Raw genomic sequence first — 14,731 nt, forward strand, 5'->3', positions numbered from 1 at the left:
ATATACAAGAGTCTCTTGAAAGATACTTCAGATAATACCTTACATATTAAAAGTGAGTGGGAACTTGAACTTAATGCAATTATTGATGATGAGTCTTGGGAAAATATATGTTTAGCAAGTCATAAAGGGATTGGAAGTCAAATGTGGAAAGAATTTGACTGGAAAGTGAAATTGAGATTCTTCAGAACACCTCTGAAGGTGTCAAAGTTTACAAGCAATACCCCCAACACCTGTTGGAGGAACTGTGGCATGGTGGGGGATCATGCCCATATTTTCTGGGATTGCCCAGTGATACAAGCATACTGGAAAAACATTAAAGAAGAACTGGACATTGTCTTCAGAGTTGACATACCTCTGGACCCTTTAATTTTCTTACTGGAGAAGATACCTGAACATTTGCTTTCTAAGGACCAATGCTACATGTTACATATTTTGTTAATGACTGCTAAGAAAATGATTACTGTTAATTGGATGCAGCCATGTACACCTACAAAAGCTCAATGGATACAAAAGGTTGATCAGATACGTACAATGGAAAATATGACAGCTATATTACAATTTAAAGTACCGCTATTCATAAGAAGATGGACCCCAGTTATTTTGGGACTGAAATTATGCTGAAACCTTATATGTAATGTACTTTTTTTTTGTATTGCGCATCTACTTTGACCCTGTATAACAAAGAGTAATTTAATAACAATTAATGACAAGGTGACTTTTTTTTTCTGTTTGTTTTGTTTTATTTTGTTTTTTGTCTTTTTGTAGTTTGATTTGTGTCTGTTTGTAGCCTCTTAAGGGAGGATTAGGTTTTGTATATTTGTATTGAGTGTATGTCTGTTTGTATTGCCTGTAGAGTTTGATATAGGTAATAAAGTTCAAAAAAAAAAAAAAGCTCAAAAGAAGTTTGAAAATGACAGAACTGAAATGTCCAAGGAAGAATTAAAGAAATGTCTAAATCTATTCTATACCTTAGCACGACAGCAAGATGGCACTTTCTACAAAAACCCCCCATTAAAGTCAATTTGTGTAGCCATCGATAGGTTTTTAAGAAGTTTGCAGAAGTGGAAAAGATTTTGTTGGATGTTTTGTATAAACATTTTATTTATCAAATTTGCAAAAAATAAAAATGCTCCGTTTCTCAAAATCTAGTGAATGTGGATAGAATAAAACAGTTATTCCATTCAATCTCGTTGTACATGGCTTACAGACAACTCGGTGCTACGCGCCTCATCAGCTATCAGCTCATGTACGACTCAATTTCATGGAATAACTTAAATATACAATATTCTCAGTGGTGCCTTGGTTTAAAAAAAAAAAAAAAACTTCAGCAAATCGGTAAGAATAAACTGCGACTCATATCTGTGATTGTGTTATTGGATAATACATGACTTGAAAACACCAATTCTGTAACCCTGAAAATAACCTGCATTCTAGAAATACCGGTGCTGTCAACACCAACAGTCTTTTGCGAAAAGAAGCTGGAATAAGTGCGAGTCTGAGATCCAAGTAAAAACACGGCACACTTTTTATCCATTTGCAATTACATTTAACGTTGTGGAGCGTCTGTAAAACAAGTTAGATCCGATTATCACGTATGTTATCATAGCTGTAAACAATCGCTCCCTCACCAGCCTCTCTCTCTTTGTCATGAAGTTAATAAGACAAATAAAGCACAGCTTGTTATGCTACTAAGAAACTGCAAATCCCTCCATCCCAAAGACTTTCCAGTGTTGGAAAACCTAAAACATTACAGCTTTACCACTGATTATTACAACGTGCTAACACTGGAGCACAGACACTGCTTCAAAAACGCAAACTAAAATCTCCTTACACAAAACACTTCACCTGACATCGACAACTACACACAACCGTCACTCTGAATGAGTTGCTACTATGGTATACAACAGCGCACATTAATATAATACCTTTGATTTGCCTTGCACTATTGCCGACACTATTCTCAGAGCTGCTGTTACTGAAAATTCATCAGTACCTTTTGACCAATCAGATTCGAGAATTCAACAGCACTGTGGTACAAGTTATTCATAAAACATCAGCCAGTTTTCTACTAACATGAATCCAATATCAATATAACTATGAAAAACATCCTGTATTTTTTAAGACACCAACACAAGCTAGACTGGGAAATTATTTGATAAAATGACAAACCGAAACATTACAACAAGAAAAAAAAAAAATCATATTCCTTCTGCAGTCTATATAAATGACAGTCAGGAGAATGCAGCCATTAAAATATAGTTGAAGTAAACAAGTAATGCTGTGATTAACTCCGACCTCTTCGAAAGAGCTGAATAGTTTCAGGCTATTTAATTATTATGTGGATAATGCGAAACTAAAAGGAGGAGAAAAAGATATTAATATACGACTGTATATGCACTCATTGTGTGTCCCTGGCCCTCATTTCCTCACCCCTTTTCTTTTAGCAGTACAATGATGCTTAAGCTCAAGAGCTTATGATGTTATTTGTAACATTCCAGCATTTCACTGAGATTAAAAAGGGGCTTCTCAAAAGAGAAAAAGCTACATGCATTAATCATTTGATCTGAACATCTGATTACAGGATTCTAGACTATAATTTTCTGTAACTATTCAACAACAAAATATTTTAAGCAGACTGATTTGATGCCTCTGCCAGAGAGATCATAATGCCTCAGCGTGGCAGCACATTATTAGCTCTGTTGGAAATACAAAGAAAAATGACTTTTTTTAATTTATACAAAAGTACTACAGGAAGAAACAACATGACTGAAGAGAAATCGTCATGTCTGTCAACATCCAGCATTCAGTCTCTGTGTATGTGTGCATGCATGTTATACACACACACACACACACACACATATATATAAAACCTATAACATTACAGCTTTACCACTGATTATTACAACGTGATATATATACACACACAAAATGTGTGATATATATATATATATATATATATATATATATATATATATATATATATATATATATATATATATGTGTGTGTGTGTATACATACATACACACAGTCTCTGTGTATGTGTGCATGCATGTTATACACATGCACACACACACACATATATATATATATATATATACACACATACACACACACATATATATAAAAAACCTATAACATTACAGCTTTACCACTGATTATTACAACGTGCTAATATATATATATATATATATATATATATATATATATATATATATATATACTGTATATAAAATGTGTGATATATATATATATATATATATATATATATATATATATATATATGTATGTGTGTGTGTGTACACACACACTATAAACAGCAGTAAGCCATAATAAATGAAACAAAGTCAATATTTGGTGTAAAACGACCCTACAATGAGTGCAGTTTTATAAGGAAATGAGCTGCAGGTTTTACTGAGCATCTTGCAGAACCAGCCACAGTTCTTCTGGACACTTTGACTGTCACACCTGCTTCTTAATTTGGCACCAAAACCCAGTAGCCTTCATCACATTTTCTTCTTTAATCTGAAAAATGGTCTCTTCTGTAAAGGGGAATTCTCAGCAGAGAGGCCAAAATGATGAAATTATTAAGATTGCCTTAACTTGTCAGCTCAGTGATATTGCTAAAGGATGGAATCCAAGGCAAATTGTGCTGAAAACCATATTTAAAAATCATCACCCTGATTATAGCAATTTTGAGTCAGAGGAATCTTGGTTTGAATTTTAAGAAATGAAAGTTCAGTTTTTTCTAATGTAATTCTGTTACTGGCTTTTCTTTCCTTATAAAAGATTTTGCATTCAGAGTTAAACAGCCAAATCTTCTGTGCTTTTTCGGGTCAAAACATACCCCATACAGTGTGAATTTATATTTAATACCATTATCCTGACGACTGCAACTAAAAAAGTTACCACATTTTGCTGTGAATGTAATTTTGTTACGGAAGAACTACCCTAATATGCTACTCAGATACAAACTTTTTTTTTTTTTGGTAACATTTGATTTTGTACTGGAAAACGAATGTTTGGAACTCTAAAATGTTTTTGTATCGACTCGATAATGTGGAAGTCATAAAATGGAAATCTGTAACAAAGTTTGTAAAATATTACACACACACACACACACACACACACACATACACAGATAGATAGAGAGATATGAAAAATTAAAGGAGAATAAATACTAAGCTTAAACAATTAAATTTGTAAAACTGCACATAAATAAACCAGCCGTGAGCATGTGGAAGATGACGTATGCTCATATCTCACTCTGTGAGAAAACCAGGAGCTGAAATGAATTTACTGAAATATACTTAAAAGCTACCAAGTTCATCGATCACCAATATATATCAGTTAAGGTCAACCTAGAGTATCAGTCAAAAGTTTGTCCACTTCTACTCATTCATAGGAGTTTCTGTATTTTGACTATTTTCTACTTTGTAGAATAATACTGAAGACATCAGAACTATCAAACAACACATGGAATGTATATGGAATTATGTGGTAAACAAACAAAAAAAAGGGTTCAAAAAACAAAATATGGTTCATATTTTAAATTCTTTAAAGTAGTCACCATTTACCTTGACGCTTTACACACTACTGGCATTATCTTAACCAGCTTCATGAGGGGGGGCGGCACGGTGGTGTAGTGGTTAGCGCTGTCGCCTCACAGCAAGAAGGTCCGGGTTCGAGCCCCGTGGCCGGCGAGGGCCTTTCTGTGTGGAGTTTGCATGTTCTCCCCGTGTCTGCGTGGGTTTCCTCCGGGTGCTCCGGTTTCCCCCACAGTCCAAAGACATGCAGGTTAGGTTAACTGTCTCGTCTCGTCTTCTTCCGCTTATCCAGGACCGGGTCGCGGAGGCAGCAGTCTAAGCATGGAAGTCCAAACTTCCCTTTCCCCAGACACCTCGGCCAGCTCCTCGGGAAGAACACCGAGGCTTTCCCAGGCCAGCCGAGAGACATAGTCCCTCCAGCGTGTCCTGGGTCTTCCCCGGGGCCTCCTCCCGGGGGGACATGCCTGGAACACCTCCCCAGGGAGGCGTCCAGGAGGCATCCGAAAAAGATGCCCGAGCCACCTCAGCTGGTTCCTCTCGATGTGGAGGAGCAGCGGCTCTACTCCGAGCTCCTCCCGAGTGACTGTGCTTCTCACCCTATCTAAATCAAATCAAATCAAGTTTATTTGTACAGCGCTTTTAACAATAAACATTGTCGCAAAGCAGCTTTACAGAATTTGAACGACTTAAAACATGAGCTAATTTTATCCCTAATCTATCCCCAATGAGCAAGCCTGTGGCGACGGTGGCAAGGAAAAACTCCCTCAGACGACATGAGGAAGAAACCTCGAGAGGAACCAGACTCAAAAGGGAACCCATCCTCATTTGGGCAGCAACAGACAGCCTGACTATAATATTAACAGTTTTAACAGGTATAACCCTCAACTGTCCTCATGGGGCCGTCCTTCACAGGAGTGAGGCGATAAAACTCCGACCAGACACAGGGCACCAGGATGGATCAAGCAGGTCCGAGGGGCAGAAGAGGCCAGCATCTCAATCCCAGGATCAACATGTAACTCAGAGGGACAGATGGGGGGGGAGAGAAAGAAAACACGTTGTTAGGTATGCCCTAAAAATGACAAGTATTAAATCTCTAAGGGAGCGCCCAGCCACCCTGCGAAGGAAACTCATTTCAGCCGCTTGTATCCGCGATCTTGTTCTTTCTGTCATTACCCAAAGCTCATGACCATAGGTGAGAGTCGGAACGTAGATCGACCGGTAAATTGAGAGCTTCGCCTTTTGGCTCAGCTCCTTCTTCACCACGACGGACCGGTAAAGTGACCGCATCACTGCGGAGGCTGCACCGATCCGCCTGTCGATCTCACGCTCCATCCTTCCCTCACTCGTGAACAAGATCCCGAGATACTTTAACTCCTCCACTTGAGGCAGGACTTCTCCACCAACCTGGAGAGGGCAAGCCACCCTTTTCCGGTCGAGAACCATGGCCTCGGACTTGGAGGTGCTGATTCTCATCCCAGCCGCTTCACACTCGACTGCAAACCGCCCCAGTGCATGCTGAAGGTCCTGGTTTGAAGAAGCCAACAGGACAACATCATCCGCAAAAAGCAGAGATGAAATCCTGTGGTTCCCAAACAGGATTCCTTCCGGCCCCTGGCTGCGCCTAGAAATTCTGTCCATAAAAATTATGAACAGAACCGGTGACAAAGGGCAGCCCTGCCAGAGTCCAACATGCACTGGGAACAGGTCTGACTTATTGCCGGCAATGCGAACCAGACTCCTGCTCCGTTCGTACAGGGACCGGACAGCCCTTAGCAAAGAGCCCCGAACCCCATACTCCCAAAGCACCCCCCACAGAATACCACGGGGGACACGGTCGAATGCCATCTCCAGATCCACAAAGCACATGTGGACTGGTTGGGCAAACTCCCATGAACCCTCGAGCACCCTATGAAGGGTATAGAGCTAGTCCAGTGTTCCGCGACAAAGGACGAAAACCGCATTGTTCCTCCTGGATCCGAGGTTCGACTATTGGTCGAATTCTCCTCTCCAGTACCCTGGAGTAAACTTTCCCTGGGAGGCTGAGAAGTGTGATTCCCCTATAATTGGAGCACACTCTCCGGTCCCCTTTCTTAAAAAATGTATATGGAATTATGTGGTAAACAAACAAAAAAAAGGGTTCAAAAAACAAAATATGGTTCATATTTTAAATTCTTTAAAGTAGTCACCATTTACCTTGACGCTTTACACACTACTGGCATTATCTTAACCAGCTTCATGAGGGGGGGCGGCACGGTGGTGTAGTGGTTAGCGCTGTCGCCTCACAGCAAGAAGGTCCGGGTTCGAGCCCCGTGGCCGGCGAGGGCCTTTCTGTGTGGAGTTTGCATGTTCTCCCTGTGTCTGCGTGGGTTTCCTCCGGGTGCTCCGGTTTCCCCCACAGTCCAAAGACATGCAGGTTAGGTTAACTGGTGACTCTAAATTGACCGTAGGTGTGAACATGAGTGTGAATGGTTGTCTGTGTCTATGTGTCAGCCCTGTGATGACCTGGCGACTTGTCCAGGGTGTACCCCGCCTTTCGCCCGTAGTCAGCTGGGATAAGCTCCAGCTTGCCTGCGACCCTGTAGAAGGATAAAGCGGCTAGAGATAATGAGATGGGATGGGATGGGGATGAGCTTCATGAGGTAGTCACCTGGAATGCTTTTCACTTAACAGGTGCCTTGTCAAAAGTTAGTCAAATTTTTGGCCTTCTTAATGCATGCGAGATCAAACAGTAAATCGTAAATAATAAACTTACAGTAAATGGCCCTATTCCACAACTGTAATATTCCATATGAACTAAATAAAGAGAAACAACATCCATCATTACTTTAAGACATTAAGTGTCTTTTAATTCATAAAAATAAAGTAAATCCATTGAATTAGGAGGTGTATACAAGCTTTTGACTGGTACTGTATTCAGCACATTCTTATCATTCAGGCAGGCTCAAACTCCAGGTTCGGATGCCTTCGGGTTTGTCATTCATCATTAATTTATTTAGAGAGAAAAGACAAGTAGAGTTTCAGCAAAGGCTGGCGTGACCTAATCCTCCATCTTTAATTTAGCAAACGTGTGCGCTGCCCCCTCCCTCTTTTTTTTAGCATATTACCACAAAAAGGTCAAACAGGAAAATATAATCATTCAGTTAGGGCTATGAGTGGTACAACATAAATAAATGTAATCTTTCAGCAAATAGAGCAAATATTATGAGGCACTGAAGTGAATAAAAAAAAAAGCTAAAAATGGGTCCTGCCTAGAATTAAATGAGTGGGTGAGAAACAGAAGTCTGAATTGAATAAGAGCTCATGAATGGGTTCATTTTCTGGCTCAGTAAATGAAGAAAAGAAAGGTTAAAAAAGGAACAGATCTGCAGACAGGTTTCATAGATGGATGGATATCACAAATGGCCAAGCATGTCTGTCAGTTCTAGAAAGTGTTAGCTCATGCACTGTCAGCTGTCAGAAATAGGCCCTTAAACAACAAATCATAAAACATAGTGCAAAAATATACAAATATAATATCAACCGTGTCACTCAGTAAAGAAATTGACTCCAGACATAAATAACTATCAATTTGATAATCGATTGCATGTGCATGAAATTTCACGATGGCTCTCCTTTTCATTTCTGTGAGACGACAAACGAACATAGTGTTCGAGTCTCATGATGGTAGCTCGATGCTAACTCTATAAAATGGCTGCTGAATGAAAAAGCTGACTGGCTAATGGTGACCATGTGCTTCAAATAATTCAGTGTTCATTAGAAATCAAATTACAAGCATGCACTACAACAACTTTCAGCTGGGTTTGTGCTTGGGACCCGAATAAATAATAAAAAAAAAAAAGCAGCGTTTTAAAGCACATTTTCTCCATATGAGTGTTTCCTCCGGGATCTCTGGCTTCCTCTAACCTCTCAAAAAACATACAGGGGGGAAAAACCGTCCGCACTAAAATTGACCTCAGATGTGAATGAGCGTATGCGGATGGTGCCTTGTGATGGACTGATGCTCCATCTGCTGCGAGTTCTCCTGCCTCATACTCCGTGCTCCTGGCACGGGCTTTGGATCCACCGTCACGCTGACCAACATAAAACACATACTGAAGATGAATGAATGAAAGAATAAAAGAAGGTATGACAGCACTTGTGAAATGGTCTCACTAAAAAGGCCTCAAAATAGTAGGACTTGTTTGCTTTTCAGTCTAGGAACAAAGGGCCATGAGAGAGAACAGCATTGTGAAGAGTCATTCATTACTCTCCAGCATATCTAAATTTTAATTATCCATCTTTGCAAGTTAAATGCGAGTTGCTCCCAAAGACATGAATAATTCCTGATTTTTTTTTAAGCTCTACATTTACATCATGCTATGAGGAGGGAAAATTGCATGTAAACTCATGCTTCATTTTAGAAACAGTCACAGAGCCATCAACGAGGTTAATTACAGCTTGAGAGCTCAGACCCAGCAGATAAACTTCCAAGAAAGTTAACCGTGACCTTTTACAAATCAGTGCAGATAATTCGGCTAATTAGAAAATCTACTCTGAGGTGCAATGATTCATAACTGATCAGCAGAATGTTAATTCATTGGCCTGAATACTCATAACAGAAAGGAGGGGAAAAAAGAAACGGTACACTTGATGTGCAGTCCATCAAGTACACTAATATCTAGTACTCCGGCCTTGGACTTCACATAATTGAGGGATAAAATGGAAAGTATTTCATTATTCTTCTTTACAGAATGGTGATGTCGAATTCCCAAATCTGACTGGTCAGAAGTTATTGATTAATTTCTATAACAGCCCAGAATCTGACAGTATGTCAGTGAAACATGGCCTGTCGGTTAGACAAGCGCCTTGGACCTAAGGGGTCACCGGTTCGATTCCTGGGACCGGCAGGAAAAATGTGAGGGGAGTTGAGTGAATAAACAGCACTTTCTCCTCCCTCTGTATCATGGCTGAAGTGCCCTTGAGCAAGGCACCCAAACCCTGAACTGCTCCCCGGGTGCTGTAGCGTGTACGCGCATGTGTTCACTGCTTCAGATGGGTTAAATGCAGAGGCGGAATTTCGCTGTCCTTGAGTGTATTTGTGAGTGTACATCTTCAAGAGGTTCATACATGAATGCACTCATTGTAACCTGCTGCTGTTGATAGTAGCAGTTCATTCACAGAGATGTGTTTGAAGGAAATTCCACATAAGTCTAAGGATAACAATTTAACAGAGGGGGGGGGGGGGGGGGGGGGGAAAGTACAGTGGTGCTTGAAAGTTTGTGAACCCTTTAGAATTTTCTATATTTCTGCATAAATATGACCTAAAACATCATCAGATTTTCACACAAGTCCTAAACGTAGATAAAGAGAACCCAGTTAAACAAATGAGACAAAAAATATTATACTTGGTCATTTATTTACTGAGGAAAATGATCCAATATTACATATCTGTGAGTGGCAAAAGTATTTGAACCTTTGCCTTCAGTATCTGGTGTGACCCCCTTGTGCAGCAATGATCAGTCCTGCACACCGGCTTGGAGGAATTTTACATGAACTGCTCGCTTCAGGTCCTTCCACAACATTTCGATTGGTTTAAGGTCAGGACTTTGACTTGGCCATTCTAAAACATTAACTTTATTCTTCTTTAACCATTCTTTGGTAGAAAGACTTGTGTGCTTAGGGTCGTTGTCTTGCTGCATGACCCACCTTCTCTTGAGATTCAGTTCATGGACAGATGTCCTGATATTTTCCTTTAGAATTTGCTGGTATAATTCAGAATTCATTGTTCCATCAATGATGGCAAGCCGTCCTGGCCCAGATGCAGCAAAACAGGTCCAAACCATGATGCTACCACCACCATGTTTCATAGATGGGATAAGGTTCTTATGCTGGAATGCAGTGTTTTCCTTTCTCCAAACATAACGCTTCTCATTTAAACCAAAAAGTTCTATTTTGGTCTCATCCGTCCATAAAACATTTTTCCAATAGCCTTCTGGCTTGTCCATGTGATCTTTAGCAAACTGCAGACCAGCAGCAATGTTCTTTTTGGAGAGCAGTGGCTTTCTCCTTGCAAACCTGCCATGCACACCATTGTTGTTCAGTGTTCTCCTGATTGTGGACTCATGAACATTAACATTAGCCAAATGTGAGAAAGGCCTTCAGTTGCTTAGAAGTTACCTTGGGGTCCTTTGTGACCTCGCCGACTATTACACGCCTTGCTCTTGGAGTGATCTTTGTTGGTCGACCACTCCTGGGGAGGGCAACAATGGTCTTGAATTTCCTCCATTTGTACACAATCTGTCTGACTGTGGATTGGTGGAGTCCAAACTCTTTAGAGATGGTTTTGTAACCTTTTCCAGCCTGATGAGCATCAACAACGCTTTTTCTGAGGTCCTCAGAAATCTCCTTTGTTCGTGTCATGATACACTTCCACAAACGTGTTGTGAAGATCAGACTTTGATAGATCCCTGTTCTTTAAATAAAACAGGGTGCCCACTCACACCTGATTGTCATCCCATTGATTGAAAACACCTGACTCTAATTTCACCTTCAAATTAACTGTTAATCCTAGAGGTTCACATACTTTTACCATTCACATGTGTGATATTGGATTGTTTTCCTCAATAAATAAATGACCAAGTATAATATTTTGGTCTCGTTTGTTTACCTGGGTTCTCTTTATCTACTTTTAGGACTTGAGTGAAAATCTGATGATGTTTTAGGTCACATTAATGCAGAAATATAGAAAAATCTAAAGGATTCACAAACTTTCAAGCACCACTGTATTACTGATATTGTAAAGATTCTGGTGAGGGAAACATTTAACATTCAAGCAAGGGGTCTTTCCTAACAGGGCTTTGTTATGTAGTGGACGTTTTCCAACATCTTCAGGACAAGAAGAGTCTGGACTTTGTTGAATGTAAAAAAAAATATTTATTTTATAAACTTTTATACAGAGCGAGAATAAACAAGAGGCTGCTGAGAGGACGACTGTTTATAACTGCTGTAACGTAAGCGATAACAGGACTGAACTTGTCTTGCGGCCATTCTGTAATATTGCATGTAACTATGGATGGTTAAAAAGCACACCATGTTGTTCATTCATAATAAATTGTATTAATTGGCTATTTGCAGTGATATGAGAGGGAAAAGCACTTTGGGACATGTTATGTGAAATGAATCCACTTCAAGGTGGTGACATTATTTCCACTTTGCATTGGACTGCATCACAGCAACTCACCCTTACTTTCCTAGAACAGCACACCCTGTTGTATTTTATTCCACAAACAGTAAAACATAAGAATATTAAACAATAACTTTTTAAAAAGGCTATAATGTGAAATGGCATTCTTAATGTAGCCAATTTAAGGAATAAGCAGTAAGGATTTCAGAAAGCATGTTTCCAATACTGGAGTCGAGCAGGCACCATAATCCAATTTCTCTGTCCGTTCTCCATCCCATTTCTCTAAATCTGCCCAAATTTTTTTTTCTTCAGCCTTCCTCCTTATTCCCCAAGCTAAACTCCTTAGTCCTTCTTGTTCCACCCTCACTTGCAAAGCTACTTACTCCACTAAAAGTTTGTCCTGCTGTGTGTGTGTGTAAACAGAAGCAACAGAAAAACCTCTTTGCAGTATGATGATCAAGAGATTTTCATAAACTCTGTGAACATCAGAAAGTCTTGTAAAGTTAAAAGTCTTTGCTGGGCAAAGAAAAAAAAACAGGTTTGTGATGAGTAAGAATGCAAGTTCATTTCCATCAAAAAGAAATACTGTACTCGATTTTCCTAAAGAGGAGGCAAGAGAGATTCTTGTGCTTTCTATCAAGGCATTTGCATCAAAGGCTTCGGGATCATCTGGTGACTCTTAATGACTGCAAATGAAGCTTGTGCTTTAAAATCAACAAAACGATTATGGGTAAGAGAAGCCCAGGGCGCAAAAAAAAAAAAAAAAAAAAAAAAGATTAAATGGCATTTATTAGAAGTTCTGACATTTACCTAATGTACAAAGAAGAGGTGCTTGGAAGCTTTAGTACTATTATTATTATTATAATAACAACAACAACAAAAATTAATAGTTGTGGTAGTTGGAAAATGGATAAGTGACAAGCTTGAGCTGGGATCCTTTTCATTTTTCCAAACTGATCTGAGTATTATATCTAGTGCGCTGAGAGTTTTGCCATTTCCCAAAGCCAAATCTTTGCATTCCAATACAATGCTCCTGAGCAGCCTTGCTGATGAAACATATATGGTATCGTAAGTCTATAAATTACACATTCACTATGCTTTAAATCTCCCTGAACTGCTGCCATAAATTTGGAAGCAAGAATGTACTTGTATGATGTAGCATTACAATTCCCTTCACTGGACCCAAGAGGCTCAAACCTGTTTCCAGCATGGCAAGATGACAATATCCCTGTGCACAAAGTGAGGTTGTGCATCATAAAGACATGGTTTGCCAAGGCTGGTGGAGAAGAACTCGAGTGGCCTGCACAGAGCCCTGACCTCAAACCCACTCAACTCCTTTGGGATGAAATGGAATGATGCGATTTAAAAATGACGGACAGTTCTGTAGAATGTAAGCACCATAAAAATATTTAAAACATTTTCATCATGGTAGTTCCATGCTAACCCTGTGAACTGCCTGCTGAAAGCCAATTCATAAATTGATAACTGGCAGCCATATTTTTATGCAAAATATCAGAACTGCTAATCAACAGTGGCGGCTCCTGAATTTTTTTTCAGGGGGGGCAATTTTCCCCCGTTATGTCTACACGGACCATAAATGTCCACAGGACTGAAGTAAATTGACCTAGGTAGCAAGTCAATAGTCAACCAAACCCAGAAAAACACCACGGTGACTGGAGCCCTCAGTTTCGTCTTTGCCTCGTAGAGCTAACTCGAAAACTCCACAACATTTCATGCATTGGGTGAGCCGGTTTAATCATAGACATATAAACATAGACGCCGCACTGAGCTGGTGGCCCCGTTGTTGGGATACGTCAGAGTGTCCGCCATATTGGATGTGGCAAATCTTCCCCGTAAACCAATGCAAGTAAATGGACTGAACTTCATAAAGCCCCTTTCTACAACAATATTTAACTCGATGCCTTTTATTCACCCATTAAGACACACGCGTATATATTTGGGAAACAAACAGGCATCAAAACAACATATATAACTTTTAATGTGATGGTTATAAATAGTGTGCGAAATACCCTGTACACTGCAAACTAGTGACAGATACGCGATAGATACGCAATAGATAGCTCAGGTAAGCTAATCAGTCAGCAGACCGTAGCAAGCTACCAAAACCTGAGGCCAAAATAACCAACCTACAAGACTGAATATGATAAATGATGGAAATAGTGGAAAAACTGGAAATAGTGAATGAAAATAAAAATGTACTGTTTTATTTATTGAGTCACCACACAGACCTACTCTCGTTGAATAAAGTGAGCTGAATGACCGCCAAACTGAGTTCGGCCAGGTTCTAACCGTCATACCAAAACAAAATACATCACTGATTCCTTCACATTCAGAAAGGTTAAAAACGTCCATCAAACGTTCAAAAACGTTCATCATAGTGTGGCACTGTATTATCTAATTCTCACCGCTTATAACTATACACCTACCCGGTGGAGATGAGCTGGGAAACTGAAGACTGAAGGAACAGTATTGAAAAGTATTTTTCCAGTCTCACCTGTGAAAGGTAATCCCATGTGATCTCGTTTGGATGGTAAACCTGTTGGTACAGTTAAACACAGCACATGAATGCGGCATCTTTATTCTCGGCTACTGTCGAGGCGCTATACCAGAGACGGTTGAAGAATCTCCACTTTGCCACATCCAATATGGCGGCGAGGATGACGTATGATTCTACGCAGAATGCAGCGTCTACAGTATGTTTATATGTCTATGTCCGCATCCATCTCACCTCAGAAACTGAGCGGATCGAACGCAACTTTGCCGCGCTGCGCAGTGACGTAAGCACGTTAGGGCAAGCCCCCCCGGAACCCATAGAGATTGCATTGAAGTGTCAGTCAGGAGAAAAAAAATATATTAACATGGGACTCTATCAGTGAACTCTTGGGCGATTTTCAGCATGACTGAAATCGCCCCAAAAGGGGCGGTACTCTAGAAGCAAGACCACCCTGATTGGACAATGATACCCAGAGACAGATTAAAACGGCCTCGAGCAGCGCTGGTGAA

The 14,731-nt window shown here is 40.1% G+C and overlaps 1 protein-coding gene across 2 annotated transcripts in view; it reads right to left on the minus strand.

Annotated features, from left to right (window-relative positions):
• Window positions 1-14,731, minus strand: part of vps50 (VPS50 EARP/GARPII complex subunit) — a 457,944-nt gene that overhangs the window by 69,500 nt on the left and 373,713 nt on the right. The window lies entirely within an intron of this gene.

This window comes from Neoarius graeffei, chromosome 16 (genome assembly GCF_027579695.1).
Source record: "Neoarius graeffei isolate fNeoGra1 chromosome 16, fNeoGra1.pri, whole genome shotgun sequence".
NCBI classification, from domain to species: Eukaryota; Metazoa; Chordata; class Actinopteri; order Siluriformes; family Ariidae; genus Neoarius; species Neoarius graeffei.